Source organism: Rattus norvegicus, chromosome 10 (genome assembly GCF_021556685.1).
Source record: "Rattus norvegicus strain SHRSP/BbbUtx chromosome 10, alternate assembly SHRSP_T2T, whole genome shotgun sequence".
In the NCBI taxonomy this organism is placed as follows: domain Eukaryota; kingdom Metazoa; phylum Chordata; class Mammalia; order Rodentia; family Muridae; genus Rattus; species Rattus norvegicus.
The window spans coordinates 83,383,520-83,407,251 of NC_141543.1; positions in this window are offsets into that span (position 1 = coordinate 83,383,520).

The following is a 23,732-nucleotide window of genomic DNA, read 5'->3' on the forward strand; positions in this document are numbered from 1 at the left end:
CAATACATACACACTTAGAACAATTAAATGTGTTTTATTAAAATTATTGATAAGCTGAAAAAAAGAAGACCAAGAGGTGTTTATTAGCTAGAAATTCTTTTTTTCTTCTTTTATTGCATATTTTTTATTTACATTTCAAATGTTATTCCCTTTCCTGGTTTCCCCTCCAGAAACCCACTATCCCATCTCCCTTCCCTCTGCTTCTATAAAGGTGCTTCCCAATCCACCCACTTCCTCCCACCTCCCTGCCCTGGCATTCCCCTACACTGGGGCATCGAGCCTTCACAGGACCAAGAGCCTCTCCTCCTATTGATACTCAACAAGGCCATCCTCTGCTACGTATGTGACTGGAACTATAGGTCCATCCCTGTGTATTCTGTAGATGGTGGTTTAGTCCCTTGGTGCTATTGGGGGTCTGGTTAGTTGATATTGTTGTTTTTTTAAGGGGTTGCAAACCCCTTCATCTCCTTTAGTCTCTTCTCTTACTCCTCCATTGGGGACCTCATTCTCAGTTCAATGGGTGGCTGTGAGCGTCCACCTCTGTATCACTAAGGCTCTGCTGGCATAGCCTCTCAGGAGACACTTTTTTTTTCAAAATATAAACTATTTTATTCTTAGATTACTTAATTTTTTATTTTTATTTACATTTCAAATGTCATTCCCTTTCCCGGTTTCCTGTCCATAAGTCCCCTATCCCCTCCCCCTTCCGTTTTTCTATAAGGGTGTTCCCTTCTCCATCCACCCCTCTTCCTCCACCCCCAGACATTTCCTTACACTGGGGGTCCAACCTTGGAAGGACTAAGGGCTTTCAGGAGACACTTACATCAGGCTCCTGTCAGCATACACTTCTTGGCATCAGCAATATTGTCTGGTGTAGGATGATGTCATTTTGCAGCAAGGCGGGTCCAGGATAAGGTGTAGCCTATCATTGGATGAGAAGAAAGGGTAGGTGGAGAAGGAGAAAGGAGGTAGAGGAGTGAGGAGAATCAAGATAGAGACGACAGAGCAGGATGATCTGGATCCAGGTAGACTGGGTTGATTTTGTCTTGTCTAGGTGGGCGGTTTAAATCTTTATTGATTGGCAGTGAATTTGTCGTGTGGATATATTGTGGATTGGGAATTTGACATGTAAATCTAATTGCTAAATTACAAGTCTCTGAAACTTTGATTTACTGGGCTAAAGAGGACAGTGTGTGAAAAATGGCTGAGAGGCAGTTGGAGCATGTGGATCTGGTTCCGTTGCCTGCACTAAGTCAGAATGCACAAGGGCCTGCAGAATGAGATGTGTGTCTGTGTGTGTGCCAGGCATGGCAACTATGGTCTAGGGGACCAGGTAGAGAGCGCACTAAAAGCGAGACAGCCGGGAGGGGGATGCTTTGGACCGCGTGGCAGAGTAGCAGATCCAGCAAAGTGAGCGGATCCATCATGCAGGAACTGATAGAAAATGTTCCTTTTATAATTTTTTACCACAACAGTCTAGGTTTGGTGACTGTACATGGGATTGATCCCCAGGTGGGGCAGTCTCTCGATGGCCTTTCCTTTAGGCTCTCCTTCACACTTTATCTCCATATTTCCTCCTGTATGCCTGTTTCCCCTTCTAAGAAGGTCTTGATGCTGACATATAAGACATACTCTGGAGCAGTAATTAGAAATATATTGTACAAGTAAAATTTTCAAAATGCATTTTCTAATATGACTTGAAAATGTTATTCATAGGCGGAAGAGTGAATCAGTAAATGCTGAAGAATGTTTGAGAGTAAATTTTAAAAGTTTAGCCTGGACAGAATGAGAAAGTGATACATTCACTTTAATACTTTAATTCAGTTTAATATTAAAACTGGACTGGTTTCATTTTCCTTAAAATACATTTTACATATCTATCTACTTAAAATCCCATAAAACTATTGAGCGTAGTCTGGTGGGATGGCTTTACCTATAAAGGAACTTGCTGTCAAACCTGAGGACCTGGGCTCAGTCCTGGGAACTCATGGTAAAAGGAGTGAGCCAACTCAGGCAGTGTGGCTCCGCATGGTTGCATGCATATAGGGGTACTCATACATGTGTGCACAAACACACACACACACACATGCAAATTAAATGTAATAAAACTTTTAAAAATAAAGTATTAAGTGCTCAATTGTACTACCCACATTAACATCTTTCACCAATATTCTTTGACCATTCTCAGTGTGAAACCATGTGGTATTTTAGACCCACTGGGCTGTATCACTGATATATATTTTTAAAAAGGCTACAGCATTGTTTTCTTGTGTGGTGATTTCATTTTCTTTAGAAGGCATGTAAGGAACTCTTACTACCTCTGTTGCCTCTATATTGGTGTCTTGACTTCATTTTTTTCTTGTATTGATTTTTTTTTAAAAAATGTATGTATATGAGTCTTTGGCCTGAATACATGAAACAGGTGGATGTATGGTGAACACTGAAGCCAGGAGAGGGTACAAATTCCCTTAGAACTGGAGTTATGGACAATTGCGAGCTGCCTTGTGGGTTCTGGGAATAAAATCAAGGTCCTCTGCAAGAACAGCAAGAACTCTTTACTGTGAGGCCATGTCTTGATTTCTTAAAATTTCCACACACAAAGAGCTTCTCTACAATGTCAAAATATGCTATATTCTTTAACTTGCTTTTTATGTTGGTTAACACATTGAGGATAACTCCAGAGGCACACAAATGGTTCCGTGTGGCAAGAAGGGACAAAGACATAGACTTGGCTTTGTTCTATGTTGTATTCATTGGACGGTATAGAAAATGTGAGTTGGGGAAAAGATGAGGGATCCCTAACAGAAAGTGTTAACATAGTAACATAGGTTTCCAACGGAACAAACTTTATTGACCCCCAACTGACCATGAAGCACTCAGAAAAGCAAACAGCAGTACAAATCAGTGCTATCAAGCTATGTACACTGGTTACTTTCAATCTTCAAGGCAAGTATTTATTGTTTAAGGTTCTATCCAACTTGATGGGTGCTTTCAGCAAGAAACTTCTACAATACACCAATACACATATACTTTACTCTGGGTCAGGAACATGGCATAGTACATAACAAGATAAAAGCTATGGAAACATTTAGGATATAAAACCTGATTTCATGGGTCATCCAAGGCAGGTTGAACTTAAACAGGCTGATTATAGAGTGGGATAGCAGGTTAAGTATGTTTTAAATGGCCTCTTGGCGTATTAATTTTGCTTGAGGTCTGAAAACAGTTCAGTCTTTGAGGAGGGTTAAGAGATTTTTTTTTCATAAAAAAGAGTCATCACATCCTTTCACTATCTGTATTACTTGATGTCTCTTTTTCAATAGAAGTCAGGTCCAGTTGTACTGATCTTCTTGATATTTTGCTTTGTCCTTTGTCCCTTAGATTGTTAAAGCCAGAGACCTTCACTCTTTAAACAGACTCCCAGTGGCTATACACTATAGTTTAAATCTCATCTGCAACCTCACAGCCTCCCTGGGCTATATTTCAGATGTCTATTCCCAGATGGCAATAAAGCTTTGGGAGGCTGTAGGATACAGCTGGTACTGGCTTTTCCATATCAAATCTGGTCACGGGTTGTCATTAGCTCTGCTTTCTGGCCAATTGTAATGCGAGTAGCCTCCTTCTATGTTCTCACCACCCAGAACTGAGCTGCCCAGCCATGCCTCTCTGCAAAGTTGGAAAAGAAAATCTCTGAAGCTGAAAACCCATGTATATGCTTCCCTCTTAAGTTGTTTCCAGCAGGAACAGAAGTCACAATGCTACATAAGAAATTAATGTACAATCCAACTCAGAGCAATCCTATTCATTTTGGTCTGCTTGTGCTGAAAAAAAGAGGATTAATGAAGCATGCATACTTCTTTTATCCACGTTCTCCAAGGTGTATATCAAAGAGGGCTTGTGTTACCATTCATAGCAACTTATAATACCATATGCTTCTGTGGGAGGCCAGACAATTCATGTGACTGGGGAAGCCTGTTCAGAGCAAGAGTGGAGTGAAAAATCTAATCCTGACACCAGCAGGAGTAGGACTGTTTTCCTCCTTACTCCATGCCTGTATGGTCCAGTGTATGTAGAACCCACCCGCCTGGCTACTTTTTATTCCTTTGTGTCTGGCCTATTGTGAAACAGTGCCCAGATACCAAAGGAGAAGATGCAGATCTCTTGGCTGGCACTTCTGGGCTAGAGAGAGTGCTCAGTCCACAAGGTGCCTGCTATGCTAGCAAAAGGACTGAGTTCAGAACTTGACATCACGATCAAAAGCAGAATAGAGTGACTAGAATCTATCATCCAATCCATGGAGAGGTAGCAACAAGCATGTCCTGGAAGCTCGCATATCAGTCAACTGGAACAACTGTTGAGTCTAGGTAGAGTGAGAAGCCCTATGTCTATAAACAACACAGCGTTACTTAGGAGTTAAGTAACTTAGATCATTATTGATCTCTCATCTCCACAAAAAGGCACAAATTTGCCCAGTCTTTTCTACACCTGAATATACCACAGGGATGACACAAATACAAACAACACACATGCTACAATTCTATATCTCACAATGGTTTATACTAAGGATTTCAAACTTTACAACACAAAGAAATAGTAAATGTCTCACATGATGGATATATCAATTGTCCAAATTAGATAATTACATATTGTATATGTGTACGGCATACTCAATATATTGTACAATTGTTTTCAATTGTACCTAAAACTGTGGAAAAGTAATTTGTTTTGGATGTCATTTTATATAACAACTACACTCCAGGATAGGTCATATATTCCTGGTTTCTGGGCCAACATTCCCCTAGCCTCTCCCCCTCCCCTTCTTTATGGGTGTTCCCCTCCCCATCCTCCCCCCATTACCGCCTTCCCCCTTACAGTCACATTCACTTGGGGTTCAGTCTTAGCAGGACCAAGGGCTTCCCCTTCCACTGGTGCTCTTACTAGGCTATTCATTGCTACCTATGAGGTTGGAGCTCAGGGTCAGTCCATGTATAGTCTTTAGGTAGTGGCTTAGTCCCTGGAAGCTCTGGTTGCTTGGCATTGTTGTTCATATGGGGTCTCAAGCCCCTTCAAGCTCTTCCAGTCCTTTCTCTGATTCCTTCAATGGGAGTCCCGTTCTCAGTTCAGTGGTTTGCTGCTGGTATTCGCCTCTGTATTTGCTGTATTCTGGCTGTGTCTCTCAGGAGAGATCTACATCCGGTTCCTGTTGGCCTGCACTGCTTTGCTTCATCCACCTTATCTAATTGGGTGGCTGTATAATAATATAATTAAAATAAATTTTAATTTTTACATTTACACTGAGATTCAACACAACTCTGGTGAATCAAACCTGGGGATAAAGCCAGACATCTGTAATACTTGCACGCCTTCACCTAAGATCTAAGCACATCACACTATAGTTACCACATCATTTAAGAAGCTTTGTTCTAAGGAAGTTCTTCCATGTGTTTAACATTTATTAGTAGCCTAAGCGATATAACCAAAACCAAATTAAAGTACTAAATTATCATCTTTCATATAAAGCCATTATATTTATTTTATTAAACTATATTACTGTATCTTTTATTGTCAAAGTTCACATAATGGTGTGACCAGTCATTCTTTCATGGAGTCAGAAATATTCTCAGTGGGATTCATCAGGTGAATATACTTAAAGAAACGAACAGCAGCACGTGACTTGCAGTGTGTGCATGAGGTTTGGGTACAGCTCTGCTCCCTGTGGCTTCATCTTCACAAGCATCTCGAACACAATCTAAATAATAGATCATAAATGGAAGGCTTCATTCCATCTAAAAATCTGCCCAGTGTGAAGAAATGGCCTGAATCTTCATTAAACGTTAATTGTGATGAGAAGCTTCCCCACACAATCTTTCTGCAGCCTGCCATTTCCAGAACTTCCTGCTGAAATGACCAGCCACTCGTCTGCACAACTGATAAGGATGGATAGTGTTAATCATGAGTTTTTCTTTGACTTCGACTTGGCTTCTCACTCCTCAGTTAATAGTTACAGCAACTACTTTGAGCACAAATAGATTATAAGCAGAGAGACTTTAGAATATGAGTAACAAGTAGTTTTAAGATCAGCTTACCAAAGTAAATATGAACAAAGGTTTAAGGTTATGATTTTTTTACAATGTTTTAGTTTCCCCACAGTTGACTTCCCATTATATTATCATAAAATCATATCCCATAATAGCAGTGATACTATGAGAGAGGTAAGACAATGAGTGTAACCTAAACACAGCCTTACACTTTGAGGGCATTTGTTCTCAGAGTTCTCATGTGAATGTCACCTTTTTAATAGTTCTATCCTATGCATGTACAAGATCTGCACAAGATCAAACGGGTCAAAATCCAGTGTGGATGGGGGAGGGGCTGATGAAGTCCTACCCTTCACTGAGAAATCACTGGCAATTGATGACTGCTGGAGAGTAGTCAGTTTTCTTCAGTGATACAGATCCTGACAGTCTATTCATGCTCCAGTAGCTGTTTCCACACTCATGCACAAACGGGGAGCTCTAAGTGAGCTCAGTGTATCTTAAAGTACACAAGAGATGGCACATGGATTGGGAGGAAAAGCAGAAGGGTGTGCAGAGGAGAAATTGAAAAGGAGAAAATAGGTAAATAGGTGGTGGATCCATATATATATATATATATATATATATATATATATATATATATATCATTAAAAGTGTCTATCAATCCATGAACTTTCTGACACTATTGTGTTGACAAGAACATGTTGACTAGACCAACTATGTGATTCAGCTATACCACCCTTGAGCATATACTCTTTAGCATATTTGAGTACCACAAAGTTCATTCATGTTCACCCTTGTTTATTGGAGATTATCCACAACAGTCATAGCATGGAATCAACATACAATGACAGTGGACACAAAGTGGATAAAGAAAAATGGTGGATATGCTCAATGTAACTCACAGAATTATTTTATTTTTTTTAAAATAGTACTGGAAATAATCTTGTTTAGTAAAATAAGTCAAACTCAAAAAGGCAAAATTTTGTATTTCTTATCACAGTCTATATTGTAGGAAGTTATTTGGGAGGATGAAAGTAAACTTTCTAGGATTGTTGTCATCAGTTCAAAAATAATAACTTTCCTTTCTGAATTGGATCAATGAACAGAATTTGTCCATTTAAAGATATGTTTAAAAATGTTAATTCATTGCCTAGGGATAAAACATTCATATATAATTTTGGCCAGTCAGCCCTCAGAAAAATAAAACAAAACATTATCTGTGAGACGTGATTGAGAATAAACTAAAGTGAGTGTGTGTGTGTGTGTGTGTGTGTGTGTGTGTGTGTTTGTGTGTGTATGTATGTATCACTATGGATAGCTGTAAGTTTAATACATCAACCATATGTTTGATAAAAATCATATCCAACATTTACTATTTTGATTATTTTGTGATGAGGGAATTTTCTTTTCTGGTCCAATCTATTTGGTGCTCTGTAGGCTTCTTATACGTTTATGGGCACCTCTTTCTTTAGGTTAGGGAAATTTTCCTCTATAATTCTTTTGAAGATGTTTTCTGGCTCCCAAAACTGGGAATCTTTGCTCTCTTCTATACCTGTGATTCTTAGTTTCAGTCTTCATTGTGTCCTGAACGTCCTGGATGTTTTTGGCTAGGAGCTTTCTACACTTTATATTTTCTGAAATTTGCCTCCATCCAGCTTTAATCTTGAATTGCTCATCTACCTACTCATGTAGCAAAATAACAAACAAAAATTTCAGTGATAAAAAAACTGTTTCTATCAGGTTTTCTTTGTAGATATTGTAAACAAAAATATTAGTGGTCTAATTAAAAATGAATGCTCTGCACTACAGACATTGGTCCATAACTGGGGGAGGCTCATTTCATATTTATAAAACCTATTCTTCCCAAATACTTTCAGATGACCACCAAATAAGAATAAAAGCATCCATAGTCTTGGAATTCATTGCTGTTCTCACTTATAGATTCTCAGTGTAATAGATGGCTATAAAAATCATGATTGGCTTTATCAATGAAACATATGTGATCATGGAATACCTCATAGCTTTTCTCTTTTAGCAACAACGATACTATTATTGCAGGTAGAAATTCACAGGAAAGAACTTCGGACATGCTAAGCTAGCAAACTAATCAAATAGGACTCATTATTTAGATTCATTCCAAATCACCATTAATCAAGAACAGATGTAAGCTATGGTAGCATATTTTTCAAAATGGAAAGTTTTGAAAAAGTGATAGATTTTTATATTTTTGCAATTCAAAACTGTGATCTAGTAGTTACCATAAATGTGGAGTCTAATACCTACCAAGGGAACCAAGGAATAGGGCTGAATAGATGAGGCTCAGTATTGAAGACCATGTGTTGCTCACACAGAAGACCTGAGTTCTATACCAAGCACTTATATTAGGCAACTCACAACAGCCTATAGCTTCAGCTCTAGGGTATTCAAATCTCACCTCATCTGGTACACACACACACACACACACACACACACACACACACATGAGAGACAGAGAGAGAGAGAAAGAGAGAGAGAGAGAGAGAGAGAGAGAGAGAGAGAGAGAGAGAGAGACCTGATCATGATTTAAAATGAAGGAGTTAGAGAAAGGAGTGAAGGAGCTGAAGAGGTTTGCAACCCCATAGGAAGAACAACAAAGTCAACCAATGACACATCACAGCGTTTCCAGGGAATAAACTACCAACAAAAGAGTACACAAGGATGGACCTATGGCTCCAGCCACATATGTAGCAGAGGACAGCCTTGTTGAGCATCAGTGGAAGGAGAGGCCCTTGGTCCTGGAAAGGCTTGATGCCCCAGTGCAGGGGAATGCCAGGGCAGGGAGGCAGGAAGAAATGAATGGGAGGGTAGGGGAGCACCCTCATAGAAGCAGGAGAAGGGGGGTTGGGATAGGGGATTTCTGGAGGGGAAACTGGGAAAGGGGATAACATTTGAAATGTAATAAAAGAAAACATCCAATTAAAAAATGAAATGAAAAACTTTGCCGTTGTATGGAAGTTCTGGGAAGAAATTATAAACAATGCATTTTGCAAACCCATTTGTCATAATGCCCCTCCCCTCTATGCCAAGAAAACCAAACATCTGTGTTCAGTTCCATGGATGTGTCAGTATCTTCTATGGTAATATTTGATGCTTGAGATTCTCCTATCTCTTGTGTTCTGTTGGTGATACTGCAGCTCTTGACATCTTTCCTAGGTTTTCCATCTCCAGGGTTGCTTCTTTATTTGCATTTTTAGGTCTTTGACCGTTTTTTTTTTCAATTCCTTCACCTATTGGATTGTGTTTTTCTAAGGGATTTGTTTGTTTCCTCTTTAAGGGCTTCTACCCGTTTGCCTGTGTTTTCCTGTGTTTCTTTAGGTGAGTTACTTATATTCTCCTTAAGACCTCTATTGTTTTCATGAGATGGGATTATAGACCAGTGGCATGCTTTTCAGGGGTATTAGGATATCCAGGGCTTGCTATAGTGGGAGAACTGGGTTCTGATGGTGCCAAAATACATTGACATCTGTTGCCTATGTTCTTGTGTTTGCCTTTAGCCATTTGGTTATCTCTGGTGTTAACTGGTGTGGGTGGCTCTGACTGGACTCTGCCTTCTTGCAGGCAAGTAGAGCTCTGTGATGTGGGTCCTGGCAGGACTCCTGGGAGGTAGAAAGTGCTGTCTCTGGCTGGGAAGTAGGAGGGCTCCTGTGTCTCTGGTTAGGGCAGTCCTCCTTTAACCTGGGAATTAGGTAGGCCGTATGATGTGGGAGAGGTTCAGGCAAGCCGATCTGCCCTGGCAGAGGTTCAGACCAGAAAGGATATAGAAAATCCACAGTGTGGAGGGGCCTCAGGTCCACTGTGCTCTGTGAGTGTCCCAGCTTGGGCAGGTATTTGCATGGAATCTCATCTGTGTCCCTGGTTACAGCAGATCTGGTAGACAGGTAGGCTACGGAGTGTGGGAGAAGAGATGGACATTGATTTGCCCTGACAGAAGGGCAGACTGGAAGCCAGACCTATTTTTGTAATTTTGTGACAGGAGTTAAATATATTTGCTGGACTTTGAAAGGGTTCCCTTCCCCAAAGACAATTAAGGTGCACCTTGGTTATGTTTTCATAACTGTTGATTTCTCCTTTTCTTTGTCATTTTTCTTTTAGTGAGCACTTTGTCCTGATTGTGTCTGATAGGAAAGAACATCTAATGTTTTTTTTCCCTTTTCTAAAGATTTTGTATGACTGATTGTTTTCACACATGCACACAAATATAGACAAGGCTACCTTTAAAGGAATTCCTTGTTCTTTAAACTTTCCTAGTCATTATAGCATGAATGACAGAATGGTAGACAGTATAGGCCTTGGTTATATGATTAGCCGTGTTTTCCCCATGAAGTAAACATGGTAGGTGAATGGTCAGGCAGTGTGCATCCTTTAGATCCCATGTTGACAATGAATAATGGGCTTTACATACAGTGCTCCATCTGAAGCTTTTAAAGAGCAAGATGGAGTAGCTATCATCACCCAATTTACCAATGAAGAAGTTCAATATTTGAGGTTCTGAGAGTTCAGATAATTTGCCGGCATCACAGAATTACTAACGACAGAGCTGATGTTCAGTTATGTTTTTTTTTTTCAAGACTTATTTTACTTATATGAGTACACTGTAAGTGTCTTCAGAAACACCAGAAGAGGGCATCAGATCCCATTACAGACGGTTGTGAGCCACCATGGGGTTGCTGGGAATTGAACTCAGGACCTCTGGAAGAGCAGTCAGTGCTCTTAACCGCTGAGCCATCTCTCCAGTCCCAGAGCTGATGTTTAAAACTGAAAAGATCTCATTCAAAATTTACCATGTCATATTGTGTCACGTTGAAAGAAAAACCCTCAAAATAGAAAAGACCTACAAGGAAAGAATCTAGCTTGGGATGACTTTTAAATGCAGCTGGTAATTTGTAAACAGCAGGTACAATTGAAATGTTTCTGGGACAGGAATGTGCTCAAGCTGAAAGACACTGTCAAAAAAAGGAAAAGGAAAGAGAAATTAGAAATAGTAGGAAGTGAGTATCGAGAAAGATAAAAGGACAAATTCTACTGCACAGAAGCAGAGTCCTGCACTGGGTGGACTTTAACTGAAGTTTCAGACTTTGGCTCTAAGGCTTTGTGTATCGTGCTTGATTCGTGCTTCATTTGACAGGCCAGACTGAGTCATGTACAGATTTTAAATGAATGAGGCCTCTGTAGAGTTAATAACAATCTTAATATTATGACTTCAATATAATCGTTATAATGAATGTGTGAAATACAAGCTTATCAAACACAATAGGTTTGTCAGTTGGATTGTATCTTAAATTATATACTGTGGCATATTGAACTTGAAGGATTTTTAACTTGAATATTATCACTCAGCATTTATGTTTGAACGACTGAACTGGCTTTGGAGTGAGGAGATGCTATGGCGTATCGCCTTGGGAAAGCATTGTCTTGAGAGTACATTTAGTAAAAACGAGTTAGATTGATGCAGTATTTTATAAAATAAATCACAAAAACTCCCCACTAGAAGAAGAAGTTATACTATCAGCTTCATGAAATTTAAAATGATGTAGAATCTTTGTGACCTGCACTGATAGAATATTTTCTAACCTGTATTTCCATGGAAACAAAAAGGAAAAAGTACCATCGATTTGATAGAGTTGGTTGGGAAGGAACCTTTAGCACATGTGCTACATTGAGCTGATATTAGAAGCCCCCAGGGGCCGACAACCAAGTTCTGCATCTAAAAAAAATCATTGAGCCTTCGTTCTGACGCTGCTTCTATTACAAGGAGCCAAGTGCCACATTGCCACATGCCTGTATCTACCAGAATTACTCTTGGTATCTACTGTGTACTAAATTTTCCAACACTAGTGCTTACATTCCCTTTGCTAATGAAGCCATGCATTTCTCCCCCAATTCTCCCACTAGAACCTTTGAAATTCTCACTCAGTGATCGTGAATCCCTTGTTTCCAAAGCCTATTCTTCAAAGATTCCCAATATCTTCTTTAAGTAACTTAAATATAGAGCTTTTCTTCCAAGTAAAATTGTAGTTTTCACACTCTAGGGATCTTAGGACCTAAAAGAAAATTCAAGTTACTCCAAGTTTCTGTCCGATGCTCCCTGCATCAGAGCTTCAGATTAAGACATCATTCAGCCTTCAGTAGAGAAGCTTCTTGTTACAGTAGATGATAAATAACACAGAAGTCCACACAGCGTGCAGATAATGGGAGTTTTGGAGTGCTTTTCTCTAAATGGTGTATGTATATAACACCCCTCTCTCCAAGGTTCAAACAGGCAAGAAAGGGGTAGAAAGATGTAAGATTCAGAGGTGGTGGATAATTTCAAAGAAATAGCATTTTCCAGAAACAACAGTACAGATGCATAGACAAACATACAGAGATTGTAACAGCATGAACACACACTACACAAACTCAAGCCAGACAAAATTTCCAAATGAGAAAAGGAAGTGGGAATGAGGTTCCATTCCCAGTCAAGGAGCAATTTGCAATTGTTAGATACTAGGAAACTGAAAATCATTTTTGTTCCATGAAGTGACACCAAGTACATCAATTGCACCCCAGACCAGGACCCATTGTGGTAGCTTAAATAGGAACGGCCATAGAACATTGTATTTGATGCTTGGCCCTTAGAGGGTGGCACTATTAGGAAGTGTGTCCGTGTTGGAGAAAGTGTGTCACTAGGGTGGGAGAATGGGCATTGTGACATCCTATGTTCTAGCTATGTTACTAGGGTGGGAAGATGGGCATTGTGGTATCCCATGTTCTAGCTATGTCAAATGTTTTACATAGTCTCTATTTGCTGCCTACAGATCAAGATATAGATCTCTCTGCTCTTCCAACACCATATCTGCCTAGAGGCTGCTATATTTATCACCATGATGATAATGGACTAAAGTTCTGTAACTCTAAGCCAGCCTCAAATGTTTTCCATCATAGGAGTTGCTGTGGTCATGGTGCCTCTTTACAACAATGAAACCCTAACTGGGACACCCATGCTCATGAGTTTTCAGCAAACACAAAATTGACTCCAAGTTTTGGGGTTTTTTACCTTATTTTTTGTTATTGTTGTTATTTTGTTTTTGTTTTTGTTTTGTTAGAGAGAGAAAGAGGGAAAGACCATGACATTTAGTCACTAAAAAGGTGTGGGAAGATATGAGAGGATTAGGGAGAAGGGAATGGATAAAATCATATCCTATTGTATAAAATATTCAAAGAATAAATAAAACCTAAAAGGACTGCTAATTGATTGAAGGTTGTTAAGGTCAGGGACAAGTCTGCTATAATTGTCGAAGAGATTACACTAATTAGGTTAAAAAACCACACGCAATGCACTGGGGCAATAGAAAAGTTGCCTTAAAGATAAGATTCCATGGATTCAGAGCTCCATTATTATCTGATGTAAGTGTTCCTGAAAAGATATATCTTCCAGGTGTACTACAGAAAAATGGCAGAGTATGTTGTGTTTTACCCACTACAGCCATGAAGGCACACAAAGGCCACTGAAACAGTACTCCAAAGAGACCACGTTCCAACACAACCTCTCTCAACTACCTTCCTTCCTTCCTTCCTCCCTTCCTTTCTTTTTCTTTCTTTCTTTCTTTCCTTCTTTCTTTCTTTCTTTCTTTCTTTCTTTCTTTCTTTCTTTCTTTCTTTCTTATGAAAATAGTCTACTATTTCCATTTAGTGCTGTACAGGTGGGCATCTTTGTCCCACCAGTAAGCTGTAAGCAAAACTCGGCCTCATTCCCACAGTGGTACTGTGTTTTAGGTCTACAAAATTCAAAAGCCGATCATTCCACTAGTATTTCAGAAAGCCTTCATGACTGGGCAATGTGTTAGGGAGTCTGTGACCAAGCAGGACTTTCCTGAGTAAGCTGTACATAAACATTTCGTGATGGGTCCTCAATTGCATTGAAGACCTCAGGAAATCCTTTTCTGCCTTGATAGACGACATCTCTGTTAAATAAAATCTTCCTTCCTAAGCTGCATCTTGAGTTGAATTTGAAACAGCAATAAGAAATACATGCTTCCCACCTGCGTCAATGAAATTAGACCCAGGGGCAGGAAAGTTACCAAATCACACAAGTTGATATACCTAATAAATTAGGATTCTTCTGCCTCAGAGTCTAAAATTCATCTGAAATATTTCAAAGCTTTATGGCTTTCATACTTCCACACTTTATGGTGATTGTTTGATCTCTTCTATTGTTTTATTCCTGATTTTACTTTGAAATCAGATGAGAAAGGAGAAGCTCTCAAACTTTTGTCATACTTCCCAAAAATACTATCAAACCTTTTATCTTTTCTAAATTTTCATATTATAAAGGATTTTTTGAGAATTTCATACAGGTTCACAATGAAATATGACCAAAACCAACCACCATTTCTCCTCTCCAACAACACAACATTCCGAACTTTTCTTCCTTTTGTTCATTTCTTTTCTTTTTTCTTTTCTTTCTTTTTATCTTTTAAAGAAGATAGTCCACTAACCTCAGTTAGGTCTAACCATGTGTGCATCATTAATCCACCTGCCTGCATCCAGTCATTCCATATGTCCCACTGGACAAAGATGGCTTCATTCATGATTCCAGTTAGAAGAAACATTGTTAGACAAAAGCAAGGTTGTTAAGAGGAATGGAGAGAGACAACTACAGGAAGAAAACCTAAGACTCTATTTCAAAAATGACTAACTGGACAGGAAAAACAGACAATCCACAAATGTTAGATCAACTAAGAAACACCTTTTCATCTTAATAACAAGTAGTTTTGGTAAAGTTTTCTAACAGTCTGTGTGGTAATCATAAATTGTTTTTTAGATGAAAATAAACCCCAATATTGCAGATAAACATGACTGTCCAAATCAGATTAGTTGACCAAGGGAAAAGGTGGGAGGGTTGTAAGAAAAATTAGAAAGGGCACTTTTGACTTCTCAAAATTTTAATATGTATTTTATTACTTTAATCGTGCATAGGAGAGAGGGAGGGAGAGAGGGAGGGAGAGAGACAGACAGAGAGAGAGAGAGAGAGAGAGAGAGAGAGAGAGACAGACAGACAGAGAGAGAGAGAGAGAGAGAGAGAGAGAGAGAGAGAGAGAGAGAGAGAGAGAGAGAGAGAGAATTGGCACTAGAGAGGCCAGAGGCATTGGATCACCCTGGAGACTGAGTGTTAAGGGCACTTACGAACTGCCTGTTGTAAATAGTTCTTGGAACTAAACTTAGGTCCTCTGAAAGAACAAAATGTGCTCTTAGTCCCCAAGACATTTCTCCAGCTTCCTTTGTCTTTTTCTTATGGCTGTTTGTTTGTTGAAGGACAGCCATGAGGACTTATAGTTGAATGGAAGATTAAAGAATAAAAGTTGAGAACAGGGAAAAATAGTGTCACTAAAGAAACATTATCCTTCACATGCTTTGGTTCATGTGAAGAACTGAGATGGAGTTGTGATCCGAGCTTCCCCAGGCTTCCTCTGTTAGTTGTTTTAAAATGCGTGTTGAGTTCCAGAGCAGATCTCTTGATGTAGTCTCAGTGGAAGTGGAGCCCACCCACATGTCTTTTCTAGCTCATCTCATTGTAGTGAAGATTATATTTGAGAACCACTGTCATAGAAATGTAGCTGCGATTCCAATTGTAATAAAGGGTAGTGGGAAAAAATCAAAATGTAAGTAAATTTGAAATGTGTAGCAATGGGAGATGGGGGAAATGGGGTTAGCCACCAGCAAGTTCCAGATGCCAGGAAAGCAAGGGCCTCCCAGTGAGGATGAGATTAGCTGGAATGACCAACAAAGGGGAGGAAGAACCTGTAGAGACTATATCCAGAGATTACTCAAGGCACCAGATTGGGGGAACGGAGACATCACCAACTCACCTCAAAAATATTAATCCAGAATTCCTCTCATCAAAAGGAAATGAAGGGACAAAGTGTAGAGCAGAGACTGAAGGAAAAGCCATCCAGAGACTGCCCTGCCTGGGGATCCGTCTTATATAGACACTAAACCCAGACACTATTGGAGATTAAGGGGTTTGCAACCCCATGGAAAGAACAAGAATATCAACCAACCAGACACCCCAGAGCTCCCAGGGACTAAACCACTTAAGAGTATACACGGAGAAACCCATGGTCCCAGCATGGCAACCTATGTAGAAGAGGTTGACATTTTCTGGCATCAATGGGAGGAGAGGCCTTTGGCCTTGTGAAGGCTCGATTCCCCAGTGTAGGGCCATGCCAGGACAGTGAGGTGGGAGTGGGTGGGTAGATGAGGAAGCACCCTCATAGAAGCAGGTAGTGGGAGATGGGAGAGGGGGGTTTCTGGAGGGGAAACAAGAAAAGGGGATAACATTTGAAATGTAAGCATATAAAATATCCAATAAAAATGTTTTCACCTAGAATTGCGAAAATCAGCTAAGTATAAGTTCAGATTATCTGCCACTTATCCATTATTTATTGATATATATTTTTATTTTCAGTTGTGAAATTTTTTTCTGCTGAGGTCTTGAGAAATTGAGTGTCAGGGTAGATAGACACCCTTTTTCTTCTTTCTGATTTTAGATGAATTACTTGAGGTATTCCTCACTCAATATTCTGCTGTATGTTGATTTGCCATGTGTAATACAGATTATGTATTTGGAAAAAAATATCCTAGAAGATATAGGAAATCAATGCTGACTCAAGAACATGAGTGACAAGGTCACATGCTAAGGTATTCCAGGATACTGTTGAATATATAACTTCTTAACATCTAGCAAAATTCTGGGCAGATCTGGACATCCTTGAAACTGATTCCACAAAGCATGCCCTTTTCCTCTTTTCTGGGCTTTCAAGCTGGCTCAGAGGTAAGTGTTGTACTTTCAACCATGAGAACACCAGCAAGAGAGTAAAGTTGTGCACTCCCAGCCTTTATCTGGTTAGAGAAGTGAACAAGAGGGAGAGAATGGAAGTGCACTGGTGTTAGCAGTGAATGGAAAACAGATACAGCAGAAACAGCAGGCAGGGCTTCAGTGCTTTGGGATGGTTGAATAAAATGGAAACTGGAAAACTTCAGATAACAGGCAGTTTTGAATGATGTATACTAAGATGGCTATTCTTGGTTATCAACTTAACTATCTCTGGAATTAAAACCCAAGCAGCTAAGTATACCTGAGAGTGATAACGTTCTCTCTCTCTCTCTCTCTCTCTCTCTCTCTCTCTCTCTCTCTCTCTCTCTCTCTCTCTCTCTCTCTCTCTCTCTCTCTTTCTTTTTGCCTGCTTGCCCTCCAACTGGCAAGTCTATTTCTTCACTAGCATTAGAGCCTGTTTCTACAGGATTCTGGCATATAGTAAAGACTGCCTGAGACGTCCAGCTTCATGGATAGAACAACTACTGGATTCTTGGACTTTCTATTGGTAGACAGCGATTGTTGGATTAGCTGGACCATAGCTTACAAACTACTCTGATAAACTATATATATATATATATATATATATACATATATATATACATATATATACATATATATATTCTGTATTTAGATATATAGATATCTATATCTATATCTAAATTCTATCAGTTCTGTACCTCTAGATAACTCTGACCAATGCAGATACTTTTAGCATTCACAAGCTTGAGCTTATTAGGGTTTTCTTTACTGTTTGTTTGTATGTCTATAATTTTAAAGCTGACCAGTTGGTATTGAACAATCAATTAGGAGGGTTATCTCTGGGAAGGGCATTTTTCATTCTCTTCATATTCCTGTTGTGCTTTGTCTAGGCATAGAACCTGTGACATTTCTCCTTTTATATTAGCATGCCAGTAGTTTTGTTCATTTTCTGATCTTGTTTAGGGATCCTAATTATTGAGGTACTATGTCATTGAAAGAAGACAGGGTCTCATAGACCACATGAAGCTCAAGATGGAAAAAAAACCAAAGTGCAGGTGCTTCAGTCCTTCTCAGAAGGGAAACAAAATAATCACAGGAGGAGATATGGAGACAACCTGTGGTGCACAGATTGAAGGAAAGGCTATCCAGAGACTGCCACACCTGCGGATCCATCCCATATACAAACACTAAACCCAGACAATATTTCAGATATCAAGAATGCCTGATATAGCTGTCTCCTGAGAGACTCTGCCAGAGTCTGACAAAAAATACAGAGGGAGATGTTCAAAGCCAACCATTGGACTGAGAACGGGGTACCTAATGGAGGAGTTAGAGAAAGGACTGATGTAGCTGAAGTGGTTTGCAACTCCATAGGAAGAACAACAATGTCAACCAACCAGATCCCTCCCCCCAGAGCTCCCAGGGACTAAACCACCAATCAAGGAGTACACATGGAGGAACCCATGGCTCCAGTCACATATCTTGCAGAGACCCTTGATCCAGTGAAGACTCAATTCCACAGTGTAGGGGAATGCCAGAGCAGTGAGGTGGGAGGTAGTAGGTGGATGGGTCAGTGGGGGAGCACCCTCATGGAGGCAGGGGTTGGGAGAATGGGATAGGGGGTTTTCAGAGGGGAAACCAGGAAAGAAATAACATTTGAAATGTAGATAAAGAAAATATCCAAGCAATGAATAGCCTAGTAAGAGCACCAGTGGAAGGGGAAGCCTGCCCTTGGTCCTGCCAAGGCGGGATCCACAGTGAACAGGATTCTTGTCGGGAGGGCGGTAATGGGGGAGAGAATGGGGAGGGGAACACCCATCAAGAAGGGAAGGGGGAGGGATTGGGGGATGTTGGCCTGGAAACCTGGAAAGGGAATAACATTTGAAATGTAAATAATACCCAATTGAATAAAGATGTAAAAAAAATAGATAGGAGGAATAATTATCTCTTTAAGGAGATAATATACTTTTTCTTCCCTGAATCCCCCCTCCCATATAGCTATTACAAGTCACTCTAAGGTTCTATTAGGTCTCTTCCAATTTCCCCTCCTTCTTTTCTTCTATTTCTATTAGGTGCTGGACAAAGTCTATATATACTTTTTTCAGGTACTATAGGCTTCCTTACTCTTTCTCTGAAGCCCCACCTCTTCTTTTGCCTCACAGTTGCTTATTCACAAAATGGCCAACCCCCATCACTAACTCAAATGGCATGTTTCTCTCTCTCCCTCTTAAGGTCCCACATATGAGTAAAGAATAAACTTCTCTAAAATTAAAAAAAAAAAAAGAAAGATAAAAGAAAATACCCTATTTAAAAAAAAGGAAAATAAAAGGAAGCTATTCTAGCCTCAGGCATTTACAGTGTTCCTCCAGTTCTTCCATGGCTTTACCTGAACCTTAGGTACAGAATTTATTTCTTGAAATGCATAATGAGATTTCCAAAGAAAATATTTGGAGTGAAAGCACAGAATAATTTGGAAATCATGAAACAATTGTGAGACAAGAATATGCAGAAATATTCAGGTTTTGTTTTTAGATATGAAAGGAAAGGAAAATTGTGGCAAATGAATACTCATAATGATCAATTAATTTAAGTAATAAAATTGTCAGAATGATTAATTTCAAAACTTTATTCCTGGTAATATATTGAAATATTCTATATCTTTTTAAGCAACTTTCTTACAGTTGATTCCTTGGGTGTGTGCTCTAACTCCTTTTATCTCAGCAAAGTGACTGCCTTTTCTTTTAAATCAGACAAGAGCTTATAATTATTGCCCAGCCTGAAAAATAAACCCTGGTGTTTCCTTATCTTTTTACGTCTGTCCTTTACATTTATTCAGAATAGCATCATTGACTATGTTTAGCTATGTTGCTACTTAATTATCAATGCATATTTCAAATGTTATGCTAAAACTTCTTCAATGCAATAACATTGAGAATATTTAAATTATAGATAATATACTTTTAATTTTGTGCAATGTTAAAAGAAAGCAATTTGAGATAAAAATTATGATGTAATAATTTTGAACAATATCTGACAAACTAACATTTAAATACAGAGTGGTTAAGAGCTTGTCTTACTTAGAGCTGCTACCTCTGTGATGGAACACATTTCAAAATCATTAGCCTTTCATCCCCAAATGAAATTCATTATTTGGGAATGTAAGAGATTATTTGGCTCACACATTCAGATCATTGTTCATTATTGGAGGAATTCAGCACAGGAATTCCAACAGCCCAGGAACCTGGATCAGGAGCTGATGACAGACTATAGAGGAGTGCTGCTTATTGGCTTGCTTTATATGGCTGAGTTAACCTGCTTTCTTGTAGAACCCAAGGATGCTAGCCCAGGAATATCTTCACCCACAAGGAACTGGGCCTTCCCCCATCAATATCTAATTAAGAAAATACTCTGTGTGTGCCTGCAGTCTGAGCTTTGCAAACATTTTCTCAGTTGAGTTGCCCTTCTCTCGGAAAACTATAGCTTATGTCAAATTGACATAAAATTAGCCAGCTTAGAGCCCCAAATCAAGAAGAAAATGAAGATATATATATATATATGACATATATATATATATATCTTAAAACTAAAGGGTCAAGTATATAAAGAGCTCAATAAGGAAAAAGGGAGAGAGCAAATGAGCTTAGTTTAAAAACCTGTGAAGACATAAGAATAAATGCTTGAAAGTTGATAACTTTTGACAAGTAAAACAGACTTCTTTCTATAGTGAGAGATGTGGCTCAGTGATAGAGTATCTGTTTACTATGCAAGGGTTGTGTTCAAGCTGTACCACTGCACACACACAGAAATAGACTTCACAACAATTTTACTTGTTATAAGTATTTTTATATTTCCAAGAGACTTACAAATAGAATATAGAGAGTAGTCAAATATACAAACAATAAGTAATTTTATACTGAATGCAAAAATGAAAATAAAAATTAAAAAATGAAGTAAAAACCATATATATGATGTGTGTGTGTCTGTGTGTGTGTGTGTGTGTGTGTGTGTGTGTGTGTGTAAATAATCTAGAATACTGTCATCAGCAAATACCAGCATCAACAATGCCCAGTGATGACCAGTAAAGAATGATAGGGCATAACAACACCACACAGCATTGTCTACCATCAATTGGGTTACATTTATACCCTTTCTAAACATCACTTGTTCATTCAAGTGTCCACTCTAGCAAAGCATCACATGTCGGTTTTTCAAGCTGCTTCCAGGAAAATACCACGTGTCTGTTTTCAACAAAACATCCTCTCATGTATGTGCTTCAGCAAAAATGTCCTCTCGAAAGACAGTTTCCAGAAAAAAAATCATATGACACAACTGAGTCTCCAAAAAAACCAGAAATTTCTACTTCAGATTGCCATCCCCTAGGGCCTATGACATATCTAGCCACAGGTTCCTAACCCTGTTAATATTTTCCCAGGAATGAATTTTATCTTGTAGAACAAGCCTTACATTTAATCAGAAAATGGATGGTTACTCATTAACATTTGTGTCACTCTTGAAACGGGCGGACGGAGGAGGGCATGATGCATGTTTTGCTGGGCTGATCACTGTTGTAGCTCACAATTGTCACAGCTAGTCAAGACTCATGATTATATTTCTCCTTAGAGAGCATACATTCTACCTTCCATCACTCGCCAGTAACAATGAAGCTTCTGGAATCAGAGAAAGGACTGAAAGACTGAATGAAGGGGCTTGATACCCTATATGTACAACAATGCTAACCAACCAGAGTTTCCAGGGACTAAGCCACTACCCAAAGACTATACATGGACTGATCCTGGGCTCCAACTGCGTAGGTAGCAATAAATAGCCTAGTAAGAGCACCAGTGGAAGGGGAAGCCCTTAGTCCTGCCAAGACTGGACCCCCAGTAAATGGGATTCTTGTGGGGAGGGCGGTAATGTGGGGAGTATTTAGAGGGGAACACCCATATAGAAGGGGAGGGAGAGGGGCTAGGGGGATGTTGGCATGGAACCCAGGAAAGGGAATAACATTTGAAATGTAAATAAGATTTACAATTTAATAAAGATGGGAAAAAAAGGAAAAAAAATAATAATAAATACTATAATGTTAAAAAAAAAGAATGAAGCTTCTGAGTACCAAACTGACTTCTCCATGTGCAGTGACTAAAGAATATGTTGTCTTCATCCATAGGGAACTACTGCTAAGTTGTAGAGGGCAATTGAGAGCATTGGCAATATGAGTAATCTTGGTGGTCTACAGAATTTTCCGCTCTATGGAACGGCTTTGAAAGAAGTAAACTATTCCTGGCTATAGGTTTGATATTTGATAGCCTCTGGTGTCTAACTGGGGATTGTCACCCAATTGTGGAGCAAGTCCATTTAAACTTTTTATGTACTTTAGGAGGCTTTTACAGTTGTAGTTTGCTATATGAATTTTCTGGGTTTTTTAGTGTAATTATCCCTTCCCTTAACTCCCCTTTTATCATTGCTCCATTTAACCATTTCTGCTCCACTATTCTTTAAGATTTATACAAGTACTTCATCTCCTCTCCCACTTCCCTTTTTGGTCCCTCACTAACTTCTGGATTCTATGAGTATTCTAGATAAAACACAACATATTGAAAGTTATAAGTCAAGCATCTACAAATAACAGAACATGCAACATTTTGGGGAGGGGAGATCTGGGCGAAAAAAATAGTGTTTCCATCTCTATTCATTTACCTGTTCATATTCTTTTTTAACTGTTCACTAATATTCCATTTTGCAAATGCACCACAGTTTTATTACCCATCCATCAGTTGATAGGCATCTGGGCGGTTTCCATTTCTAGGCTATTAAAAATAGAGCAGAAAAATATGGATGAATATGCGTCTCTGCAGTAGGACATAGAGTTCGCTGGGTATATTACCAACAGTGGAATAGTTTGATCATATGGTATCTATGTCTAGTTTTTTGAGGAATCTCCATACTGATATACATATTGGTTATGCTAGTTTTCACCCTAACCAGCAGTGAATAAGTATTTCTCATCTGCTGCGTACATGCCACCACGCATTTTAGTATTTGTTTTACCTTAGTTAATCATTCTGGTCAGGTTCAGATTTAATCTCAAAATCGCTTTAGTTTGCATCTCCATGATAGCTAAGGGTATTCAACATCTAACCAATTTCTCAGTTGGTTAAAGGTAAAAACTGGAACAAATGCTGCCAGTGAGTTTGGAAAATTGTTAACAATCTATCTGATAACAAGGGTTAGCAAGAAAAATTAAAGTTGGAATTATAATACATATCGGTTGGGGATAAAACTTGTTATGACCACTTTAAAGAATAATTGAGCAACCTCTAAGAAAGAAGCTATGCATACTATATGGTTGAAAATTCTCTATAAAGAAATGAATCCATATTTTGTGATCAAGCAAGTCTATTTCTTTTTACTTTCCCTGGAGACATTTTTGAGCATATGTCCAAGGATATTTATTGCAATGCTATTTAAATCCAAGATGTTGTTGATGCTATAACTCTTTCAGCAAAGGAATGGATAAGTACATTATGATTTATTTATAATAGAACATTTCAACAATTAAAGAGTGTTAGCACTCTAAAAATGAGAGATATTTTTGAACTATGATTCCAATGAAAAGGAACATGCAAAACGATAGAATAATACATCACTTACATAAACTTAAAAATACAGAAAAGCTAGCTATACATAAATAAATGGAATAAAAACATGAAGATAAATGTGGATAAATATACTAGCATAAATAGGTAAGTTGTGTCTGAGGGAGGAAGATTAGGAAAGGAATTATATGTTTGTATCCTCAGCTGTATCTAAACACTGAATCT